This window comes from Periplaneta americana, chromosome 11 (assembly GCF_040183065.1).
Source record: "Periplaneta americana isolate PAMFEO1 chromosome 11, P.americana_PAMFEO1_priV1, whole genome shotgun sequence".
NCBI classification, from domain to species: domain Eukaryota; kingdom Metazoa; phylum Arthropoda; class Insecta; order Blattodea; family Blattidae; genus Periplaneta; species Periplaneta americana.
In genome coordinates this window covers 75950600-75969816 of record NC_091127.1, presented here as the reverse complement: position 1 = coordinate 75969816, position 19217 = coordinate 75950600, and positions in this window count along the sequence as shown.

The window sequence follows — 19217 nt, the reverse complement described above, 5'->3', positions numbered from 1 at the left end:
CTACTACCACTATCACCACTAGTAATATTACTACTAACACCACTATCACTACTAGCACGACCACCATCACAACCATTAACCACTACTACCACTATCACCACTAGTAATATTACTACTAACACCACTATCACTGCTAGCACGACCACCATCACAACCATTAACCACTACTACCACTATCACCACTAGTAATATTACTACTAACACCACTATCACTACTAGCACTATTACTACGACCACCATCACAACCATTAACCACTACTACTAACAACACTAATACCACTATCACTACTGCCACCACTATCACTACTAGCACTACTACGACCACCATCACAACCATTAACCACTACTACTAACAACACTAATACCACTATCACCACTAGTACTACTGCCACCACTATCACTACTAGCACTACTACTACGTCCACCATCACAACCATTAACCACTACTACTAACAACAGTAATACCACTATCACCACTAGTACTATTGCCACCACTATCACTACTAGCACTACTATGACCACCATCACAACCATTAACCACTACTACTAACAACACTAATACCACTTTCACCACTAGTACTACTGCCACCACTATCAGTACTAGCACTACTACTACGAACACCATCACAACCATTAACCACTACTACCACTAACAACACTAATACCACTATCACCACTAGTAATACTAATACTACCACCACTATCACTACTAGCATTACTACTACGACCACCGTCACAACCACTAACCACTACTACTAACAACACTAATACCACTAGTACTACTGCCACCACTATCACTACTAGCACTACTACTACGACCACCATCACAACCATTAACCACTACTACCACTAACAACACTACTGCCACTATCACCACTAGTACTACTGCCACCACTATCACTACTAGCACTACTACGACCAACACCACAACTATTAACCACTACTACCACTTCCAACGTTACAACTACCACTACTACCAACGCTACCACTACTTCGATCAACGCAACTACCATTACCACTGCTGATATCACTACTACTACTAGGACCAACACTACTACAACTTCTAGTGCATAATTTAGCAAGTTTTTTATTCCTATAATACGTAGTTATTTATTAACATGTAATGCATCTCTTCACTGTTCATAGATATTCGCCCGTTTTGTGTCTTTATATTTGCTACATCTTGCATGCGTATATATGTATAAAAATTTACATTTTTACAAATGTTTATATTTGTTCATCTAATGTTTGTTTCCATTTCGTAACTGTCACGTCACATCATTTCAAATTTATTTATTTATTTTATTCTCCGGTCTTGAACAAAATGTTGTTCTAGATTAGTTGTTAATAATTATAGAAATATTTCATTGGAATATTTATAACACATCATTTTAATATTCTTTCAGATCTGTATTTCTATTTAAAGGATGCCCTTTTTCCGGTATGAAATCTACCTTAACCTTAATATGCTAAAATATTACGGTATGAAATTCAACCACTATAGTGTAATTCCAGGATATGTTGGGCGTCATGTTTTCAGAATAAATGCAACAGTCTACAAAAAACAATTCGCCACTTAGAGTAATTTAAACGCTGTCATTGATTCTGGCGTGGCAACTGGAATTTTAGTACTGGTAATGACCCATGTAGATGGAGTTTGGAATGAAATTGTTTGCTCTCGTGTTCGTAAAATATCAGTTGTATTCAATGTACCAAATAAACAGCGATATGTCAACGAATAAGCGATTTGCTGAACAGAGCAGAAGAAATAAAATGCATAGGGAATGTTGCTGAGCGAAAATTCCACTGTTTAGCGAATATGTATTTCAATATTTGTATCATAGTTGCTGAATGTATTTCTTCTGAATATGATAATTATGCGTTGTGCCAATATCGCGTTTGTACAGTAAGTTAAATAGAGCAGTATGCTGTGTGGATATAATATTGCTTATTGAACAACCCTACCACATGTCATAAAATAAATTTTTTATCTTACATTACGGAAATCAGATCATTCTATAAAGTGACATTTAGAATTTGTAGCGATAGAAAATCTGGTATTAATTAGGCAAATTAATTAAAATATAAAATTAACCAACTCAGAAATTTAAGTTCATTCTGTTACAGTGTACACAACTCTTATGCCCTTTATTTTCCGTTTACATTCGTACACTTTAATTTGCAAGATTATGAGCGTATTCCGAATCTCACCGGTGAGCAATCCGATGGCATCACGGTGTTCCGAATTCCACCGATGACATCATTGATGCTCCACCGGTGTCGCACTGGTGCCATCAGCTTGCAGAGGTGGTGGCAGTCTCTATCAGCCGCCATCAGTGAATCTGATTGGTTCTTGTATAGGGCGGGAATTGGCAGACGAATAACTCGTGCACTGTTGTGTCATGGCGGTGTGTTCTGCTTTAGTTCTGCTGTATTGTTTGTAATGAGCACAACGTAAAAACAATATGTTAATCGCTTATGAGCGAACATGTCAATGGACCAGCTATTACTACCGGTAAAAGAAATAAAATGTTTATGCTCTCTTTTCTTTAAACGAGATGACAGTACGGAAATTTCGCAAAATTTTGCTAGCGTAGCACAGATAGCAACTTACACAGTCGCCATGACAGCCATCGATCCTTCCAGCAGTTTTGTTCCTATTCCGCTGCAGCGTGACGTCATTGTTGTCCACCGGTCCGGTGAGATTCGGAATACGCTGTATCATTATATTTAACATCAACACCATTACTGTAATCATAATCGTCATTATAATCTTTTTTCTATCCTTCCAAGGGCTGGATCGGTTTTCGGGCCTTTCTTCCACTACCTTTTGCCAACGTTCTCTTGTCCACAACCGATTGGTCCATGCAATTTACTCCCATCCATACATTTTGTCCACACGTTTTATGCCCATAGCCTTTCGTCCATCTTAGAATTCATATTTGTGTTTCCCACCTACAATTATTACAACACCGGAAACATGGTTATGGAATGTGAGAAGCAGTCTTGAGTGAGGAACAGAGGATTAACAATGCCGTCGAAGGTTGGTTGTTCATCATCGCAGCATTTGGAAGTTATTGCAAGTCTTGCGGGATGAACAGGAATCAAATGAGCAGGTGATTACTCAACTGTTGGGAGGACACACGCGAGTCCGTGCACCATTAAATCAGACATATGTCAATAATCATGAACGCATCAGGGAAATGGTTATACGGTATAAACGACGGCCGGCTGGAAACATATCTGTGAGGAATTTCATGTAGTTTAAAATTAACCCTTTGAAGTTCTTCAGGAAGAAGAAAATTATGATTAATCATGTTTATCATACAAACAGTATGTACATTCAACAAATTTAAATTTAAATTAATTGCTTGTTCCCCAAATGAATTATGTTTCATGTCATCTATTTTGTGCCATAGTGGACGAAATGATCAGTGGACGAAAATATAATGGACGAATCATGAAAATGGACTAAATGGTCAGTGGACAAAACTTAATGGACGAATCATGAAATGGACAAACATGCCAGTGGACAAAAGAAAAAGTGGACGAAACGTAGTGGACTAAAGAGCTATAACGGATGAATCATTTGTTTTGTTCCATCTTTACTTGTACATTTAATGTAACCCAGTGTCACAGAGTGATCCATTTATTAATTGAGAGTCTGTAATTTCGGGAATTTGTGACGAAACTTACGAATTCACTTTTTAAAACCTGTTCATAAGGTTTTTATTCTGTAAATAATTTATACTACTAAAATTTTCTTCTTCATACTGTATTACCCCATTGTATTAGATTGGTACTGGGCATCACACTACGAGATAGAATGACAAACGAAACACTACAAAGACTGACGAACACTACTGACGCAGCAGAACGAGCCACGGCAACAAATTGGACCTGGGGAGACATGTGGCGAAACTACACCAGACAAGATGGACCCATGCAATCACGATGTGGGACCCCTACGTTGGAAAAAGAGGACAGAGAAGATCACGGCTCAGATGGTCTGACATGTTTGCCAAAGAGGCGGGGAAACAATGGTCGAGGACAGCAAAGAATAGGGTTTTGTGGAAAGAACTAGGGAAGGTCATTGTAGATAGATAACGTAATCAGTGTTAAGATTGTAAGTAGTAAAGTCAATATTAGTGAAAGTGTGAGATAAATTTTGTAAATAGCAAAGTCAGTGTTAAGAAAGTGTCAGGTAAATAGTGTAAATAGCAATCAGTGTTTGTCAAAGTGCTGGTGTTGGTATTATGTGGATAGTGCAAAAAAATGGACAAAGAACAGAGTGCTGAGACTAATTAAAGTTTAACAAAGTTATTAACCATGTTACAAAAGTAGTATACACGACAAGTTCGCCTCGATTGGCTCACCAAACGAGTACACTTGAGCCATCTCTGTCTAGGGGGTTCTAATCCCATCACAGGAGGCCTGTGCCCAACATGGGACATTAAGGCTAGTATTAATTCATTCATCGTTCATTAGATTGGAAGGTACTAATGTCACGTATATATTTCCTGTGATGGTAACTCAGGTTATGTGGGAGGAGGTGACTTAAATGACGATAACATATTGCATTTATGTGCATTATACCAACTCTCAAATTTTAAATGTATCTCTCTGTAGAAGTCCATTGTTAGCCGAACTTCTTGGATAGTTAACACGTCACTTAGCCATAACGTAGCTCGAGGCGATACAATTACAAAATACAAGACAAGGGGCGCTCACTAAGTATTTGTGGGAGGGAGATAATTATAAGCAATATGCCTTTATTACAACAAAATGATCCGTCGTATTGGATCAGTGGTAGCGTACACGCTTCTGCTCAGGCGGCCGAGTTCGATTCTGGAATTTTTGGAAAAAAATCATCTTCATACCACGGAAATGAATGTGACTTTTGCCTTGAGATTGTCCTTTATTTTCTCGGCGGTGTGTCCTGCGTCGTGCTAACCACAGATTCAGGAAGGATTGCATTATATAGGTATTTAATGTAAGCCAAGAAAAATAACAAAGTCACAGTAAATGTGAAGAGTGGGGGGAGAAAAGAAAGAAAATTACGTATATTTCAGTTACAATGTACGCAGTGCATATGAAGAGAAGGCATATGTCACTGTTGATAGTGATTCGTCCGTCGGACGGAGACGTTAAGCCTGGCGGCTCCTTGATGCTATTCGACAGGAGTGGGCTATGTGCCGGCACCGGATTTCCCATTCTCCCTTCATCTTCATCATCACTCATTCCAGAAACCACACTTACACGAACACTTACACATACACTCACCCTAGTACACGACATAACTTTCCACAGATACATATCATGTACAGCTCGTTTCAACGTTATTGGCCCCTGTCCTTGGTTCTTTGCCTAGTGAGCGAGCTGTGTGCTGGGTCATAAGAAAGAAATTTAATCACAAATGTGCATAAGGGAAGAGGGAAGAGGAAGAACGAAAATAATATCTATGCTCGTAGCTGAGGAACACTCATGTCAAGAAAATATAAGTCATCATGACATTGTTTAGTCAACAGACGTAATGGTTAGTAACGGGACGTGTGGAAGAATATTGTGTACCGCGACATGATAAGAAGGAAGTGTTTGGTGTTATGACTGCGCGGCCTAACCTGTGTGACCCAGCCCGCCAGTAGTGATGAGTAACTCGCTCTTCGTCTATCTACTTACTTTTTGCAGGGGCAAAAATCCCTGAATCAAGTTGTACAGTGTGGCCCGCCGAAGTGGTGTACAACTAGAAAATGCGTCAGAGTCTTGCCATCAAACCGCAATATGCGGAACCCGAATCACGTAATGTGAAGTGGGTAGGCATTCGATACATATATATATATATATATATATATATATATATATATATATATATATATATATACATGTATGATTGTATATAATACAGATCAATTTTATGAGAAGATAAAAGCGAGTTTAATTAACAGATGAATGGATGGATGGCTAAATAAGAGGCAGATGGATTTATGTAGGGTTGGGTAAATGACATAGTGAGTTTTTGGACGGAAGAATGGATTGGTAGACACATGAATGGATAAATGGATGGAAGCTAGTTTGTTGGATGTATAATGTGGTACCGGTAGACATTGATGAGATGGGCGCAAAGATGATTAAAGAAATGGGTAACTACACACGAAATAAAGTGAGAAAACGGTGTATGAATTTAGAAATCAGTCATTCCGGACATCACTGGTGATAATACAATAGCTAATTGTAATAAATACCCATTTAAATTAATAACAGTGATTACGTTTAGAGAAAATGTGTCGGAAATTCCTAAACTCAACTGCAGCTGATCAGTAGCAATATACAATGGGTGACATTTATTTATTTATATATTTATTTACTTATTTATTTCTTCAATTAACATAAATAGATAGAGATACAACTTAAAATCGTATATGGAACAGGGACGGAAAGTTCTGGTGTCTCTAAACTCCGTCTTGGGAAATACAATACTTCTAGAAGAACGAAAATCCGTATAGGCTAAGCATTGATACATACTGTCCAATGTTATAAGTAGGTGTCGGAATTTTAGGCACGAATAGGATAGATTGAAACAATTTTATGAAAAATCCCTTAATGTATGCTTCTTCTTCTCCTTGTTCGAGTCTTTTTCTTCTTCTACTTCATGGTTTGGACTTTCAATCCGTTCCGGCTCCTATTTGTTCAGACCATCTCTTCCTAGGTCTCCCAGTACTTCTTTTCCCTCTAGTTGATATTTCAAGGGCATCTTAGGAAATCTACTGTCTGTCATTCTATCTACATGTTGTCGCCAGTCTTTCCTAAATTTATTAATTATTTCATTCATTTCTTCTATTTGTAATTCTTGTCGAATGTCCTTGTTATATTTTTTATCTAGTTTTGTACATCCAGCTATGGATCTAAGAAATGTCATTTCTGCTGATTGAATTCTTGAAATAGGTTTTTTATTTATTACCCATGTTTCTGATCCGTATGTAAGTGTCGTTATTGCCATTGATTTATATAATTTTATTATTAAATCTTTGCGTGCTTTATGTTTGAGTCTTCTTCTTAATGTTTCTGTAATGTAGTTAAACTTATTAATTTTTTCATTTAAATTTATTTCGTATTGGTGAGAGACAGTACATCCCAATATTTAATTGTGATACTTGTCCAATATTTGTCATTTTACACTATTTTTTATCTTACTGGGTTTTTTCCTTTAAATGCTATAATTTTAGTTTTATTAATAAAAATTTTCGTCCGTTATTGTTTAATTAATTTATTTAGACAGTGCAATGGATCATTCTCTGTAAACCATCTTGTAGCCATCAATATCTGGTAGACTGGTAGTCTGCGAATAATAAGGATTTTAATTCTGTATTTTTTTATTTTAATACCTCCATTCACATTGTTTTTCCATTCTCTTACAATCCTAAAATAAACCGTTATTATTATTATTATTATTATTATTATTATTATTATTATTATTATTATTATTATTAAATGTATCCAACATGAGAATCTCTCGAGCAATGATTATTGCTTAAAACTAGGTGCATTAAAGAAAGTATGTTTAAGCCTACCCTAAACGAGCCTAAAATCTGAGTTATAGTTATGAGTGGGTATTGATTCCGAATGTTGATTGGGAAAGAAGATTCCTGGCACTTTAGATGGATTATTTAAGAGGAAGTAAAAGAATGTCACGACTAAAACGGATAAGGGATGAAGAGATAAATAGACGAATGAATGCTAAAGAGAGAGTAATTTTTGATAGTATAGAGAAGGAACTGAGACTGGTTTGGACATCCTATAAGGATGGAACAACAGAGATGGCCTGAAGCCTAAAAGAATGTTCCAGTGGATTCCAAATGGCAGGGGATTAAGAGGCAGACCCAGGAGAACATAGTTTGAAGACATCAGAAGGACCATGACTGCCGGCTTCATGAGTAAGATGTTCTAGACAGAGACAGATGGCGATTAGGAACACGAAAGCGGCAGCTGCGACAAAATCCCTGATATAGCTTAAATATATATATATATATATATATATATATATATATATATATATATATATATATATATATATATATGTTGAACCGTAGGTAATGTGATTAATTTCAAGGGCTTATTCTTTGAGTATTTCAAACAAAAAACTTTAATACAATTTTGCTCGTTTTTTCTTCCTTTCCGGGATGAAAATAGTTTTATATGAAACATTCCATAGCGTGTTTTGGGAAAGCCATTGTTTGAATTCCCAATATGTTCAGTTACTTTAAGAGAGCAGTGCATTATAACAATAAATGATTGAAAGAATTTTAGCTTTGTACTTTAAATATGCAGAAATTTGATCCGAACTAGTGTAACATTTTAAAATTCCTTTCCAAAACGAAAAGTTACTTTTGTTCGGATCAAATTTCTACACGTTTACAGGACGAAACTAAAATTATTTCAATAATTTATTATCATAATACACTGCTCTCTTAAATGAGCATATTGGGAATTCTATGAATAGCTTTCCTAAAACACGCTATGAAATGTTTCATATAAAACAATTTTTATTTCGAAAAGGAAGCAAAAACAATCAAAATTCTATTAAATGTTTTTGTTTGAAATATCTGAAAGAGTAAGCACCTGAAATTAATGGCATTACTTACGATTCAATTCACATTAATAATAATAATAATAATAACAATAATAATAATAATAATAATAATAATAATAATATATAATCATTTAGTTTTTTATTTATTTTCTATAGCAATTTCTTATTGTGTTTATTTAATCTTAATTCTCTTGCTAATTAAAAATTAAACATTATTAAATTTGCGTTCTATAAGAAATGGTGTGATATTTGTTAGGTCTATTCATTAATTGGCTAGTGCTTATAGTACCTCCCTCATGCCAATAACTCTGGAATAATAAAAATATGTCTTAATAAACCTTCAGTAGGCCTCCTGTTGTATTCAGAATTTAAATTATTTGACCTCCATCAAATTTATAACAATATATTATTGAATTTCGTAAATAAAAACAGAAATATATTTAATTTATATTCCCATAAATATACAATCAAAAGAACAGACAACGTATGCTTGACAGAACCTAAATGTACCACAACTGTGGCATATAATCACAGTGTTGGAACTTCGGTCCAAGGGTTTATAACAAGATAATAGCTAAATTACCAAACATACAATTTACTAATTCTTATTTTTTAAAAATTAATTAAAAATTGCTGTTTAGAGAGAAAATTTAAAGTTCAATCATTGTGATATTTCGGCTTTGTCTTCTCCTTTTTTTACTCTGTTATTTAATAAACTGACTTAACATTATGTGGAATTTCCCCTGAGCACGAGTATGTAACTTACTCTTTCTGGCGTTGCTACAGTGATTTTATACAAAAAAAAAAGGATTATGTATCTTTGTTCTGGCAATAAAGTATTATTATTATTATTATTGTTATTATTATTATTAATTTATTTGACTATGATTATTATATCAAATATTGCCTGAAACATAGTAAAGGGTTCTAAACACTATTTTTATCGATACTAATAAAATTGTTCATGCTATCGAATTACTTTATGCAGGGCTTAGACAACGCGGAGCAGTAATATGTTTTCTTACGATAAAATTTATAATTCAATTATAACAGCTCTCATCTTTCTCATAACTCTCGGTATAATATGAACGAAACGCTTATCTATGCCATATAATTTTCTGTAATTATTCGTGGGATATCCTGACAGCTTAGCTTCAGTTAGCGCGTGGTTCTTTACTTCTCCCGACCACTCTGTGCCGTCAGAACAGGGAGCCACCTGCAGTCCCGGATTCCCATGGGAGAGACTGCTCTGTTATTATTGCCGGTTCACGTTTTCTCGGTAATTTTCCTTGTTTTTTTCCCCCCTTTTACAACGAACATCTGCGCTTGACAAACTCATTCAGTAACAGACGAGACAACAGAGGCGCGCGGCGGTGAATAGAGAAAACTAATCGCCCTACAAATGGCGGAACTACATGCTGGTTTCTGTAAAAGAAAGAAGAAAGACATGCAAGCTACAATATAGGCGCTTCACTTTTACTTTTATCACAAGCGTAGACAAAGATATAAAACACGGAAATGAAGCAGTTTATCAGGTTTCTTTGAATACCTTATTTGTGTTTGATTTGTATTCCTAAAAGACATGTAAATAAAAATCCACAATAAGACAACTGATGTTAACGGTGGGATAATAATTTGTTTTCTAATTATTTGAGTTGTTTGTAGGTACATTATTCGTTACTTTCAATGAACTTAGTTTGCAGCATTTGCTGCACGAGCCACTAGTATATTTATATTTCCGAATGTTGCATATAAATTTAATCTAATGCACATGTTATGACACATTGTAACTTCATGGCTAATTTTGAAGTTATGTATATCAGTTACAGTATATCGCAGTAATCAAATAAACGCATTATCTGAGTCTGGATAAGTATTCACTATATTTTCCTTTAAATTCTCTGTGTTTATTTAAACCTAGATAGGTACGTATTTCTTGTCTCTGTCAATTTGATATAGCGAATACGAATTATTTCAGAAATTACTTTCATTATCATTGATTATATTGCAAATTATGTAATTTGATAAAATAGTATTGCAAGTAGCTCTATGTGATGATAATTTAATGCACATTTTTTTATTATTATTATTATTATTATTATTATTATTATTATTATTATTGTTGTTGTTATTATTATTATTATTATTATTATTATTAGTATTATTATTATTATTATTACCTCAAGGGTCTAGTATTGTCATAATCATCGTCATTGATTGGATAATTAATAGTGTAAACGCATGTTATATGAAATAACAACTTTGTAATATTAGACTATTTCCATGCTAGTAATAAAATTAACATATCACAAGTTTGTATGAACATATATTCTTATTTTATTTTCCAACCTGTTACTTTTAAGGCAGACTTATCTGTATCCCTACTGCAGAAGCTACATAGTCCACTGTCCAGTTATCTCTGGTTTTATTATTCCACGTTTAAATGAATAAATTCGCTTTATCTGAGCACGTGGACTAGCGTTCTGCATACTACATCCGTTGTAATGTTACCCTTTATGCTGCGTTAATGCAACACATACAGACTCCAGCAAAAGGATAAAAGTGAAAGTGTGCTCATAACGTTTGCACGCCTTGTTGAGTTTGTAATGCAGGACGCCTGCAATGTGTTGTTTAGACTATGCTTCCTACAAGTGCGTAGAAGAAGTTGCAGCTTATGAACGGCGATGTAAGCCATAGTCGCTTTAGCTATATCACAGTTTAAAAATATTGTTTAAAAAAACAATAGTAATTAGAGATGAAGAAAACTAACTGCCGCTCTCGCTCGCTGTGTTCGTTGCATTTATCTTTCAAGTCTCGGTTCGTCTCGTCATTCTCGTGCGCTTCGAGTCTCGCTCATCATTCTCGACATAGCATTTGGTCGGTGTGGAAAGAGTTCGTAATTTTGAATAACATATATCATTGAAATAAATTACTTTATAAATGTGTAAATGAGACAGAAAGACAAAACAAAGTGTTCTGGTTCTATTATATGATATTAACTATGGTTATCTAAATAGAAAACCAACAATTCTCAGATAAATTTGCATTTCTAAGAAACATAAAACATAGGCTAACGTTAATATCTTTTTACTTGAGATTGCACACTTGATCTCAAACATATGAAAAGAAAATTCATAGCCTTTTTAATAAGGGCCTAGTAATTAAATAAAGACTGGGGAACGGATTATTATACACTGAAAAGTAGAGATGATGTTTCAAATAGGCCACTTGATTTTTTTTTTTTACATATATAACAGTTTTCAAAGCAGATAAAAGTTCTGTCAGGTATAAACAACTGGCGATTCAAGGCCGCTTGACTTCGGGAGTGATTAATCTCGAAGTCTCGAAACACTCACAAGCAGTATTTACGTCAACGACGCGACGTATAGAACATAGTCGTGCGGGTTTTCGGCTTTGCGGGCGCTGTTAGTCTTGCTTTCTCGATCGTTGATCATCTCTAATGGTTATATACACCGGTAATTATATTCAACAATAAAATTGTCAGAGTTTGTCTTTTCTGTCTGATAGCCAATGTAAGCCTTAGTGCTTGTAGCTACACGGAGGGACCTTCATGATGTGAGGTTTACACGGAGACAATCCTACTCCTAAAATAACAGGAGATAATATTGACGACGGTTACATATGCCTTAATCGGAGTTCGAATCTACGACACTTACTTACAAAGTAAAATGTATTCTCTTTGGTCGTTAGGTAAATCGCGAACGGCTAGTCCTTGACGTTGAATATGTAATTGGTCAAGAAATGATTGAGAGATTATGTTTCTTCGTCTCTCGCCTAATCTGTAGGCTATACACATTCTTGTAAAAAATCGGGCTTCCAGCGTATTGCGCTATTTGTATATCATAAGGCAGCTCTATTAAAATGTTAAACTGCTCGGATCGCTTAGAAAATAGTATAGCTGAAACAATAGAATTATTTTAAATTCAATATCCTTAAAGGAACTAGGTAGTGATTAGGGATCAAAAATCCGATTTCTCATTTTGTGTTTTAAAAAAGTACAAAACTTGCTCTTTAAAATAATATAAATATTGTGGGGGGGGTATTTCTGCAGATAAGCCCTTTAAATGACCTCTTTAAGTTTGGCGGTGCCTGTAATTCATACATTCTTCTTCTTTTTAATGTAGTTTTCATAAGTTGACATTTTTCAAACTTAAGTACATTTTTCTCTGAAATTACTGAATCAATTTACATGGATATTTGACATTGTTTTCTGCAGCCTTTGTTCTGTGTTTAGATTACTTTACTCACATGGAACCACAGAAATTTAGATTAGAGCAAAGGATTTTCATAGCAGAGACTTGTCTGAAAAAGAGTGATTGCGAAAAAGTAAAAATACGATTTGCAAGAACATTTTCTTATGTTACCGTTCCACATAGCAACAACATCAAAAGACCACTCCTAAATCTAAATCTGAAAACTTCACTAACACAATAAGAAGAGTAACACGCAGTCTAACGTCAACACAGCCACTCCTACAGAGAGACTAACTGGACTGCCGAGCGTGCGGGGGACTGTTTGTCGCGTGTTTCGTGGCCTTCGTGCCGGTCACGTGCTGCCAGTCGACCTACATTATGTAATGAACGCTCTGTATAAGTCCTCGTGAAAGAGTTAAATCATTTTAGGCCAATAGAAGTCGTGTTAATTTGGGATCTTGGGTTCGATATTCATCTAGAAAATAAGTTATTTCTTTGTCTGATAGAGACATGTTGTTGTGTATATTACGTACAAAGACATTAACATTTGGCCCTGAAAGTCCACATATGAATACCAAATATGGCTTTATATCCAGAAAGTGATATTGAATTCCTGAAATTATTCTTTTAGCATGGATTTTCTCTGTCAGTTTCTCTTCACTTACAGGAATTATTAATTTAATATTAGATGCTTATTCTTCACCAAGGACTTCTTACCATTTTCAATTGGTGAAGTACTACATTAAAATTATGTGTATAAGTAGTGTATAATAACTAGGGATAAGAATTGTACGCCGTTGCATTGCGCTCCATGCGCCTCTGACTTTAGGTACCAGTACGTAATTGCGTTGAGGTGGGGGATTTCTGTGTGTTTCGTTCAGCAGTGAATTTTAGTTGATCGGTTACATTACGACCGAGTACTGCTATCTGCTATTTGTAACAGGCAACATTCAACGTCTTGTAAAGAAGAATAATAGCAAGATGTCGAGGACGAAATTTGTGACTTAATTTCAAATGAGAAAATTTGTAATAATGATACACATTTTGAGATAAATAACGCTTATGTAAAATACTTCAAATATGTAGGCCTACTTATTGTTTCTGCAGAAGCGGAACGAAGTTTTTCTAGATGTAAGGCTGTGTTTTCTAACAACAGGTAATCATTCTCCTTTGAAAATTTGAAAATGTGGTTTGTTATTCACTGCAACAATATATGAAATGAAAAATTACGTAAAACAAAAACGTAATACACCATCATATTAACATAGTGAAATAATAAAGCTGATACTTGTCAATGTTATATTAGGACAGAAAATAAAACGTCTTAAAAGTAATGAAATTTTTCTTTAACAAAGAAAATAATGTCTTTATATTTTTCTTTAGCAGATAGTTGTGTTTCGAAATCAAAGGGGTGGCTTCCAACCACCCAAATGCTGACGACTAACTTACCGTGATGATAAATATGAGTTCAAACGAACGAAGACACTGTTAACTCTGAGACACTCAGTCAGACGCGCACGAAGCGCACTGGTAGTATAACCACAGTCTAGTATATACAGTCACGAAGCTCAATGCGTAATAAATATGCATCCATAGATAGTTGCTAACCACTAGGATCGCTACTATCGCCTCATTACAGACAATGCGAAATAGTATCTGCACAGTCTATTGTTCCTAGCACCCTCAAAACGCAAGCTTCGGGACTGTATATACTAGACTGTGGTATAACGGCATATATTTCTCAGACCTAATAATAGCATAATGTATTGTGAAATGATAAACGAAACAAATTGATACAATTTAGTGTTAACATTGTCATTCTCAATGTGAAAAATGCATGATGTGTACTTATAGCGAAGTGATTGTTACAGTTTTGGATGCTTTCTTAGACACGAGTATTGGTCCTTTCTTACATGATGTGATCGTGGTCTCAGATGCAATCAATATAGCGTATGTCACGCGCGTCTCGTCGTGTTATGTCCAACAATAGATCACATTTAAATTTTCCAAATTTTGTCGCCTATTTTAACCCATGAACTCCATATTCAATGGGCTGTTGAGGAAGACTAGTGAAGAGGAAACTGTAATTAAAAGTTAAATCATTTTACACTGCTTGATGCATTATCGTTAAAAGTAGCAAAGTGTTCTACAACACCCTATAACCAAGAAGTTGTCGCATCAGTTGACCACGTGACGTTGGGGTTTGCGTGGCTGGAATTCCTCCGAACTTGGACGTGCTGTGGGGTCCAATCGCAGTGGCACGTATTTCACAGGCCCAGTAGACTTGAAGGGCGGTTACAGGCACACAACACAACTGTTTTATAAACTGTCTGCTTCGGTTTTAGTTCTTTTTTCGTATGCTACCAATAATGTGACTTTACGATTCATTCTCTTCATAAATTTTCTGTGACCTATAGCATTGTGAGATTTATGATAATATGGGCTTCATCAGGAATATCTAGAGAGAAGAAGTACTACGTATAAATCAAGTGTGATAATGTGGTATTTACACGACCTTTGTTATTAATGTAAACCACCACCAGCCATTAACCTGAAGGCCTTTCTGGAATCTCTATAAGAAATATTCTTCGATTACAGAAAAAATTAAAGAAGTATTTAATTCAAATAAATTATTTTATAAACAGTGTTTATATGAAACTATTTTGACACAACGTAAATCTGATCGCCCAGGTGATATACTAGTATGTTTACTGTTACAAGAGTCCTAGATAAACCTCCCAAATTTTTCCTTATTATAAGATTAGTCTCCTTGGTAGCACATTAGGCAGAGCACTGGTTTATGATGGCTGCGAACCTGAGTTAAAATCTCTGCAATGGCGGAGTTACATTTCTGGTGGACAATGCCCATGGTTCTAAATGTTTTTTCGGGCTTCTCCCGTTTTAACGCAGAACTACGTGTTTATTCTCACTAGGTATGGGAGATAGGTTGGAAATTGGACTTCACAAAATTGCAACTCCTCCCATGTTCTTCTTTATTTTCCTTCCTCTCGCTTTGTTCTCCTTACTTTCCACTTTATCTTCGTATCTTCCGCTTGTTCTCTTTGTTTTCCCAGTGTTATCTTTCTCTTCCCCTTGTTCTTTTCGTATTCCCCTTGTTTTATGTATCATCCTTGTTTTTCCCTTTTTCTCCGTGCCTTTCCCTTATTCTCCTTGTCTTCCAATTATTCTCATTGTCTTCCCCTTGTTCTAATTGTCTTCGCCTTGTTATCATTGTCTTCCCTTTGTTCTCATTGTCTTCCCCTTGTTATTGTCTTACCCTTGTTCTAATTGTCTTCCCCTTGTTATCATTGTCTTCCCCTATTATCATTGTCTTCCCCTTGTTATCATTGTCTTCCTCTTGTTCTCATTGTCTTCCCCCTTGTTCTCATTATCTTGCCCTTATTATCATTGTCTTCCCCTTGTTCTTATTGCCTTCCCCTTGTTCTCAATGTCTTCGTCTTGTTGTCAAAGTCTTTCCCTTTTTTCTCATTGTCTTCCCCTTGTTCTCACTGCCTTTCCCTTATTCTCATTCTCTTCCCCTTGTTCTTATTGTCTTCCCCTTGTTCTAATTGTCTTCGTCTTGTTATCATCGTCTTCCCCTTGTTCTCATTGTCTTCCCCTTGTTCTCATTGTCTTCCCCTTTTTCTCACTGCCTTACCCTTATTCTCATTCCCTTTCCCTTGTTCTTATTGTCGTCCCCTTGTTCTAATTGTCTTCGTCTTGTTATTATCGTCTTCCCCTTGTTCTCATTGTCTTCCCCTTGTTATCATTCTCTTCCCCTTATTATCATTGTCTTCCCCTTGTTCTAATTGTCTTCGTCTTGTTATCATCGTCTTCCCCTTGTTCTCATTGTCTTCCCCTTGTTATTATTGTCTTCGTCTTATCATTGTCTTTTCCTTGTTATTATTGTCTTCCCCTTGTTCTCATTGTCTTCGTCTTGTTCTCATAGTGTTTCCCTTGTTATCATCGCCTTCCCCTTGTTCTAATTGTTTTCGTCTTTTTATCATTGTCTTCCCCTTGTTCTAATTGTCTTCGTCTTATTATCATTGTCTTCGTCTTATTATCATTGTCTTCGCCTTGTTATCATTGTCTTGCCCTTGTTATCATTGTCTTCCCCTTATTATCATTGTCTTCCCCTTGTTCTAATTGTCTTCGTCTTGTTATCATTGTCTTCCCCTTGCTCTCATTGTCTTCCCCTTGTTATCATTGTCTTCCCCTTGTTATCATTGTCTTCCCCTTGTTATCATTGTCTTCCCCTTGTTCTCATTGTCTTCCCCTTGTTATCATTGTCTTCCCCTTGTTCTCATTGTCTTCCCCTTGTTATCATTGTCTTCCCCTTGTTATCATTGTCTTCCCCTTGTTCTCATTGTCTTCCCCTTGTGATCATTGTCTTCTTCTTGTTCTCATTGTCTTCCCGTTTTTATCATTGTCTTCCCCTTGTTCTCATTGTCTTCCCCTTGTTCTCATTGTTTTCCCCTTGTTATCATTGTCTTCCCCTTGTTCTTATTGTCTTCCCCTTGTTCTCAATGTCTTCCCCTTGTTCTCAATGTCTTCGTCTTGTTGTCAAAGTCTTCCCCTTTTTTCTCATTGTCTTCCCCTTGTTCTCACTGCCTTTCCCTTATTCTCATTCTCTTCCCCTTGTTATCATTGTCTTCCCCTTGTTCTCATTGTCTTCGTCTTGTTCTCATAGTCTTCCCCTTATTCTCATTCTCTTCCCCTTGTTCTTATTGTCTTCCCCTTGTTCTCATTGTCTCCTTTTTGTTCTCATTGTCTTCTTCTGCTTTAATTGGTTGTGAGATAACCTAGGAAAATCCTCACCCAGGTACCTTGTCGCAACAAGAATTTGACATGCTATACGTTAGATCAGAGGTCTCCAAAAAGCGTATCGTCATTCGTGCTCTCGATGCTGCCCGCCGAACGCAGTGTGCTGTAAGGCTAGGGACGGGGCAGAGACTCGTACCTCAACAGATTGGAGCGGTCAGTGGGGGATCGCAGCAACAGTCTGCTTATGTTTACAAATAATAACATCAAAAGAATAAGAAATATCATACGTTTGTATATTATTTTGACATACGGTACTATGAAGCTGGAGCCCCGTCTGTTGCTATTTGACACAAGTCATTGCAAATTCAACCTCTTCTGTTCTATGGTGCCTTTCAGTGCCTGGAAAATATCTTCTCCAGTTGTATTTTGTAATTACATCTAGAAGACATTCAAACACAGTAAAATGTTCATTAACTCCTCGGATGAAAATGGCTAGGTGAGCTTTGTCATTTCTATCTGTGCTTTCGTCCAATGCAAGTAAGTAAGCTACAAACTGGTTAATTGTGGTTTCGACTTCAGATTCAATTGCATTTACAATCTTGAAATTCCTTCTCTGAACTATAATCGGAAACAATTTAATTTTTTTAAACTTTGACTTTATTCTGGACACAGTATTTTAGTAACGTTCTGGATTCACGATTTTATAAATGATGCTTCTGTAAAGGGCTTCGTTGATTTTCCAATATTCCAAGCTAGAACATACCTATCAAGAAGCTTTTTTTGTTTAAGACTTACACATGTGTGATTTGTGTTTGTATTTTCTTGTTTTATATTTATCAAAATATTTGTAGGCCTACGAATTTCCCCTAAAATTAAACGAAAAACTATATGTTTGTCATGCGGAACTGAGTGTAAACGTATTTTAATATACTGATTATTGTGTATAACCAACAGTTATACAGATAGCCCCAAAATAAATTATTTTCACATGTCCCACATGCGTGTAATTGTATGATATTTTTTGTGAAGAGTCAAGTATTGTCGTCGCATGTTGAATTTTAACACACCCTTAAGGATTTTCGAACAAATTAAGCGTTTCACATTCTTCCCACTAACACAAAAAATTTCTCGTCCTATTCATCCTTGAATGTACTACGACCATTATTAGAAGACATTGTGAAACGGTCGAACACTCCGACCAACACAATGATAATGGCAGTCCGCCACTGCTCTTCGTTTGCGCATAAACATTGAGTACAGTACAGGTGGAAATGGGTGAGACGGAGCGCGCTCATTACGTACTGGCTTCGGTTCCGTTCAGGGGCTTACTCGCGAGTACGCTTTTGGAGACGTCTGCGTTAGATCCTACTCCACAGCGGTGAATTCTTCTGTGCCTCATTGGGTACATTGTCATGTACTGTCTTGAATCAGTCGCTTTTATCGTATCAAGTACATGTCTAACAAGTAAGGAGTGCCCCTAATTTTGCCTGTCTAGCATGGGTCATACTCTTCACAAGAGTGAGGTCCGAATGTGCATAGATTTTCCAGTCGTTAAACGTAAGACGAATTATCTTGAATTCAGTGAGTGAGAACCTATCCAGTGTTCAATGATTTTCAGTTATATCTTTGTAAGCGATATAAGGGATGAGGGT